Consider the following 6,000-nt stretch of genomic DNA (forward strand, 5'->3'; position numbering starts at 1 on the left):
TTGTGAAATGTGAATGAGCTACTAACGAACGTTGGAAAGTCTTTTTTGCTGACTAAAAAATTATGCTAATTACCACTTATTCAGCAAACAGTCTGCTCCAGGCCTGGTGCTAAGAGTTTTACATACTCTATTCCATTTACCCTTAATAACGCCCATATAAGGCCATATGCAATAAGCACTTTTCATTCATCTTTTTAAACAAATGGTTGAAACTGAGACTCGGAATTTAAGCCACGTGGCCAGTTTCTCTCACATAAGTCAGGAGATGGCAGAGTATAGCCTGCAGGCCAGAACTGGTGGCCACTGCCTGTTTGTGTAAAGTTTTATCGGAACACAGGCACGCTCATTCATTTACGTGTTGTGTACAACCGCTTTCATGCTTTAACAGCATTGTGGAGTTGTTGTGACCAAGACTGTAGGCCCAAGTCTAAAATATTTACCGTCTGGCCCTTTACAGAAGATGATGGCCAGCCCCTGTTCCAGGGAGAGGAGCCCAGAGCTGAGCTCAGACCTCTCTGGCTGCGGTTTTCCTTTCAGTATTCATGCCCCAACTCACGTCAAGGTAAAAGGTATAGACACTGTCATGTCGTAAACACCAAAATGTAAAGTCTGGAAACTGCAAGGGGTGCTTGGAACACGCTTTCCAAGTTTCATTGTTAACTGTTTCTGGTTTTGGTATGCGTCATTTATTCATTCTTTTGTGTTCAACTAACATTGGATGAAGACCTACGATGTGTGCGTGCTGGCTGTGCTGGGCTCCAGGGAGGCTGAAGGGAGTGTGACGCGGCCCCTGCCTCAGGATGCTGACAGCTTACTGAGGAATGGCTCACACCAGCTGGAGCGTGTGGTGTCCTCGGAGAGGCACAGCCTGAAGCCAGGGGACCCCAGAGGGGGAGGGGGCACTTCTGCATGAGACTTCTGGGAGGAAGTGGCATCTGGGTCGAGCCAAACAGGGAAGAAGTAGGAAAACAGGAATATTTTCAGAAAAGAAGAGAATGATGCAATTTGACAGCACAGAGGAGCCAGGTAGGAGATGTAGCTGAGAGGCAGGAAGGGGCTAGAGCTGGAGGACTCCAGGGACACAGAGGTGGGACCTCAGGAGACTGGCTGCAGCCCCACTAACACTGCTAAACTGGACTGTGACCTCGCTAAAATCATCTGATGTCTCTGGGGTTCTGTTTCCTCTTAAAAGAAGGGGTAGGACCAGATAATCTGTAGAGTCCTTTCAGGAGGATTTTGAGCGAGAGGGTATCATGAGTAGAGCTGCTTCTCAGGATGATGGGCCCTGGAGAAAAGGAGGTCCGGGCCCATGTCTTTCTCCCCAGGCAGGTGACTGAAAGAGGGCTATGCCTTTGAGAGAAAGCAGCCTTTACCCACAGCTGGGTTATTGCAGAGACACAGGACCAAGACACCAGACCATAAAATGGGGTTTCCTCCTCTCTGTGGAAGAGACTTCAGACAACTCTTCCTTGATGATTCTTGGTCAAGGGAACTGACCTTTATGGAAACGCTACTTGGGGAGTTTCCATGGGGCCATATAGGGGCCACTGAAAGAATGAGAGTTTATTCAGCTTTAAGGAGAAACAGTGTTGATCAGATGTCAAGAGGCTGCAGCTTGGGCCCAGGAAGTAAAGATTTTTTCTTTTTCACTGTGGGATCCAGAAAGCTTGGACTAGGAGTGAGGTAGGAGAGAAGTTGAGGCGAGAATGCAGAGTCACCGCAAATGAGGATGCAGCCACAGAAAAGGAAGCATGTCTGAAAGAGGCCGTTCACTGCCCAAGCCTTGTACCAAAGTCACAGGAGCCCAGGCAGGGGGCAGCCACCTCCCCCCCCGCCGACCTATGGCAGACTTCTTCACACGCATGGAGATGCTCTCATGGCAGTGCCCAGCTGTTCTCTGTATGGGAACTGCAGCCAAAGACAAGAGTTGGAGCCAAGACACGTTCTTTCTGGCTGGGGGCACTGGAGGCTTTCCTGAAGACCCAAACCAGGGCTACCCACCCCCACCACCTGCGGTTTGCTGCTCCCTGACTACTGCTGTCACTTTTTTAAATCAGTGTCTATGCTGCCATGGGGCAGAGAGCTAGCTCTCAGCAGCTCACAGAGTAAGGGATGATGTTACAGGCTTCTAGGCTCTCCAGGGACCTGGCCTCCTGTTCACAGCAGGGAGCTTGAGTCTTTTTATCTGATATCCAGGGGAGACTAGAACTGCCAGCTGAAATGTCTGTCTGGATTAGGGAGCGGGAAACCTCATCCTTGAGAAAAAGGAGGAGAGAAAATGTTCTACGCAGGAGCCTTTGGCTTCAAAGGAAAGACCGGAGAGAACCAAGTTGAATGGACAGACTCCTCAAAGCCCAGGGTGAGCAAAGGACAGGGAAGGCGGCCACCACTGGCTGCATGCACGTGGTGGCCCCCACCTGTGGACGTGCCTCCACATGGAGCCTGGGCCCAGGGTTGGAGGAAGTGGGCAGGGGTGTAAGCAACTCAAGAGCAGACATCCTGGGCTCGCTACCTTGCATATGCATTAAAAACCGATGTAGAACAAGCTGGAATTAATCACAAGCAACTAATGAAACACTTGGCAAGGAGGCAGGAGTGGAGGGAGGCGAGGCTGCTTGGTAAGGAGCTGATCCCCGAGGAAGGAGGAGGCAAGAGAGGTTGGCCTCCTTTCAGTCTGACAGTTGAAAAAAGAGAAAGCCACAGAGTTCCAATGATGAAATCTGCGTTGGCACAAAGACAGTGGTGTCCCCACTCCCTGCTTTTGTGTTCCGAGGGAGGGCTGGGGAAGTAGCGTGGCAGGGCAGTTCCACTTGGCTCACTGGGGTCTTCCCCTGCCTCGGCACAGGGCAATTTTATGCTAATTAATTCACCTGCACAGGCATCATTTTTCTGTTACTTCTTGTCTGCAGACTATGCTGCTTCTCCAGGCTTCCAGAACATGAATCGTTTTTCTGGGGTTACAAAAAAAGCTATACTCCTGTTTAAATATTACATCAAAACATTGAAACCGCCTCCTAAATGTGACATTCACGCAGGCTAAGAAGGATGGGTTGTTTTTGTTTGTTTAAGTTCAGAAACCAAAAGTACAAAAATCTCGCTTCCTTCCCTGTCCCCATCCACCCATTTTTTCCTGCATGTCTTGCAAGAAACTGATGTTTAAATTAGTTTCTTTCTCTTTCTTTCTTCTGACCATTTGAACCACTTTAAGATGTAGAGTTCAGTGGCATTAAGTATATTTGCAGTTTGTGCAACTGTCACCATTATCCAGTTCCAAAACATCTTCATCGCCCCAAAAAGAAACTCCATGCCTATTAAGCAGTCACTCCCCATTTCTCCCCTCCCTGACCCCTGGCAACCGCTACTCTCTTTTTCTCCATGAATTTGCCTACTCTTGACATTGCATATGAATGAAATCATACGATATGTGGCCTTTTGTGTCTGGCATCTTTCAAGGAGCATAATGTTTAGATTAATTTCTTATGTGTCCCGCCACATTCAAGCGACGGTGAATTCTGGCATATATTGTCCTTCTGTCTCTTTTTTTTAAAAAAATACATATAAATGGTAGCATACTATCTACACTGTCTTAGAAATTGTTTGGGGGTTCTTTTTGACAGGGGCTGGCTCTCCTATTTCAGAATCCTGTGTGGTGGCTTCGTGTCCCAGAATGGCAAGCGCTTCCAGCTGGAGAGGATTCTGAGCTCCTTTGTTAGTCATTACGGGGCTGCTTGCGTGAAGCACCCTGCTCCCTCTCTGACTGGGTTAGGCTGTCATTTGATTGTCCCACTGCCCACTGAGGCACAGCTGCGGCCCGAGGCCTCCTCGGGTTCATGCTGTGTCATACGGGGCTCCAGCTCACCCTGAGCGTGCCTGGAGCTGAGAGCTTGTAGCGGCCTTTACTGGCCTCCCAAGACTCAGAAAATAGAGGGAAAAAAAACAGTACTTTGGGTTCTTCCGTGTTGAAAGAACAGTTTATTTCGAGTAGTAGAAGATTCCAAATGAAGAAACAATTTTTCGCTCTGACTCACAGTTCCTTAGCAACAGTTTCTTGATTTCAACACATTTTATAGACCAATTTCACTAATCTTTAGAACCTTCCAGCAGGTGCGGGAAGACAGAGATGGTCACTCAGTTCTGAGCTGAGGCCCTAGAGAAGAGTTTGAGACATCAGAAGTGATTTTGGGGGGACCTTTCTTTCAAGCCCAGGTTGCGTATGGTCACCATTATTATCAAATAGCAGGCATCTCCTAGGCAACCAGCGACCTTGGACTCTGGAAATCTGAGGCTATCTGGGACGATGAAGGAGTGTAAGATCACAGACCCAAGGCATGTTTCTTCACTCCATAAGTGACTGAATAAACGAGTGCCGTAATGGGGCATGCAGGCTAGCTAGAGTGGAAAGCAACGTAGACTGTAAATGAAAGTAATATAAGAGAGTATGTTTGCAATGCCTGTTGGTTGATATTGCCAGAAGGTTTTTATAGGAGTGTCAGGGGACAAACTGAGGAAAGGTTGTATTTCTAAAGGGTGGTTAAATTTGAAGCCCAAGGGCCAGCCTGGTGGTGCAGCGGTTAAGTGCACACGTTCCACTTTGGCAGCCCAGGGTTCACTGGTTCAGATCCTGGCTGCGGACATGGCACCGCTTGGCAAGCCATGCTGTGGCAGGCATCCCACAAATAAAGTAGAGGAAGATGGACGTGGATGTTAGCTCAGGGCCAGTCTTCCTCAGCAAAAAGAGGAGGATTGGCTGCAGATGTTAGCTCAGGGTTGATGTTCCTCAAACAAAAAATAAATTTGAAGCCCAAGGGATGGATTTTGGGGAACCTAAAGCTTATTTATTTTGTGGAAGTTGGCTCTTTAAGGAAAGGAATACAAACTTATGCTTGAAAAATTAGGTATAAAAGTGAATATCTATTAAAAATGATTAAAAAAAACCCAATTTATGATTTTTGAAAATTTTCACACTATCAGAAAATCTAGAAAAATAACATACTGTTTTTATTAAGTAACTTTCTGAGATATTTCTATAAATTTTTTTCTTATATTTTTTGGCAGTATACTTTTTTTTTAATAGACGTAATTTTTTTAGAGCAGTTTTAGGTTCATGTCCATGTTGGAATCATACAGTATGTAGCCTTTTCAGATTGCTTCTTTCACGTAGTAACATGCAATTAAGTTTCCTCCATGTCTTTTTACGGTTTGAGAGCTCTTTTCTTATTAGCACTGAATAATATGCCATTGTCTGGATGGACCATAGTTTATTTGTCCATTCACCTACTGAAGGGCGTCTTGGTTGTTTCCAAGTTTTGGCAATTATGAGTAAAGCTGCTGTGTGTGTGCAGGTTTCTGTGTGGACGGAAGGTTTCAACTCCTTTGGGTAGATACCAAGAAGCTTGATTGCTGGATCCTCTGGTAAGAGTGTGGTTAGCTTTGTAAGAAACTGCCGAACTACCTTCCAAAGTGGCCATACAGTTTCATATTCCTACTAGCAGTGAATGAGAGTTCCTGGTGTTCCACGTCCTTGCCAGCATTTGGTGTTGTCAATGTTCCGGATTTTGGGTATTCTAATAGTTATCTCATTGTTGTTTTAATTTGCATTTCTCTGGTAACATATGAAGTGGAGCATCTTTTCCTATGCATATTTGCCACCTGTATATCTTCTTTGGTGAGGTATCTGTTAAGGTCTTGGACCCATTTTTAAACTGAGTTATCTGCTATTGTTGAGTTTGAATTCTTTGTATACTTTGGATAACAGTCCTTTATCTGATGTGTTCTTTACAAATATTTTCTCCTAGTCTGTGGCTTGTTTTCTCATTCTCTTGACATTGCCTTTCCCAGAGCAGAAATTTTTAATTTGAATGAAGTCCAGGTTATCCATTATTTCTCTCATGGCTCGTGCCATTGGTATTGTATCTAAAATGTCATTATCATATACCCAGGGTCATCTAGGTTTTCTCCCAAGTTATGTTCTATGAGTTTTATAGTTTTGCATTTTATACC

Source organism: Equus caballus, chromosome 4, assembly GCF_041296265.1.
Source record: "Equus caballus isolate H_3958 breed thoroughbred chromosome 4, TB-T2T, whole genome shotgun sequence".
NCBI classification, from domain to species: domain Eukaryota; kingdom Metazoa; phylum Chordata; class Mammalia; order Perissodactyla; family Equidae; genus Equus; species Equus caballus.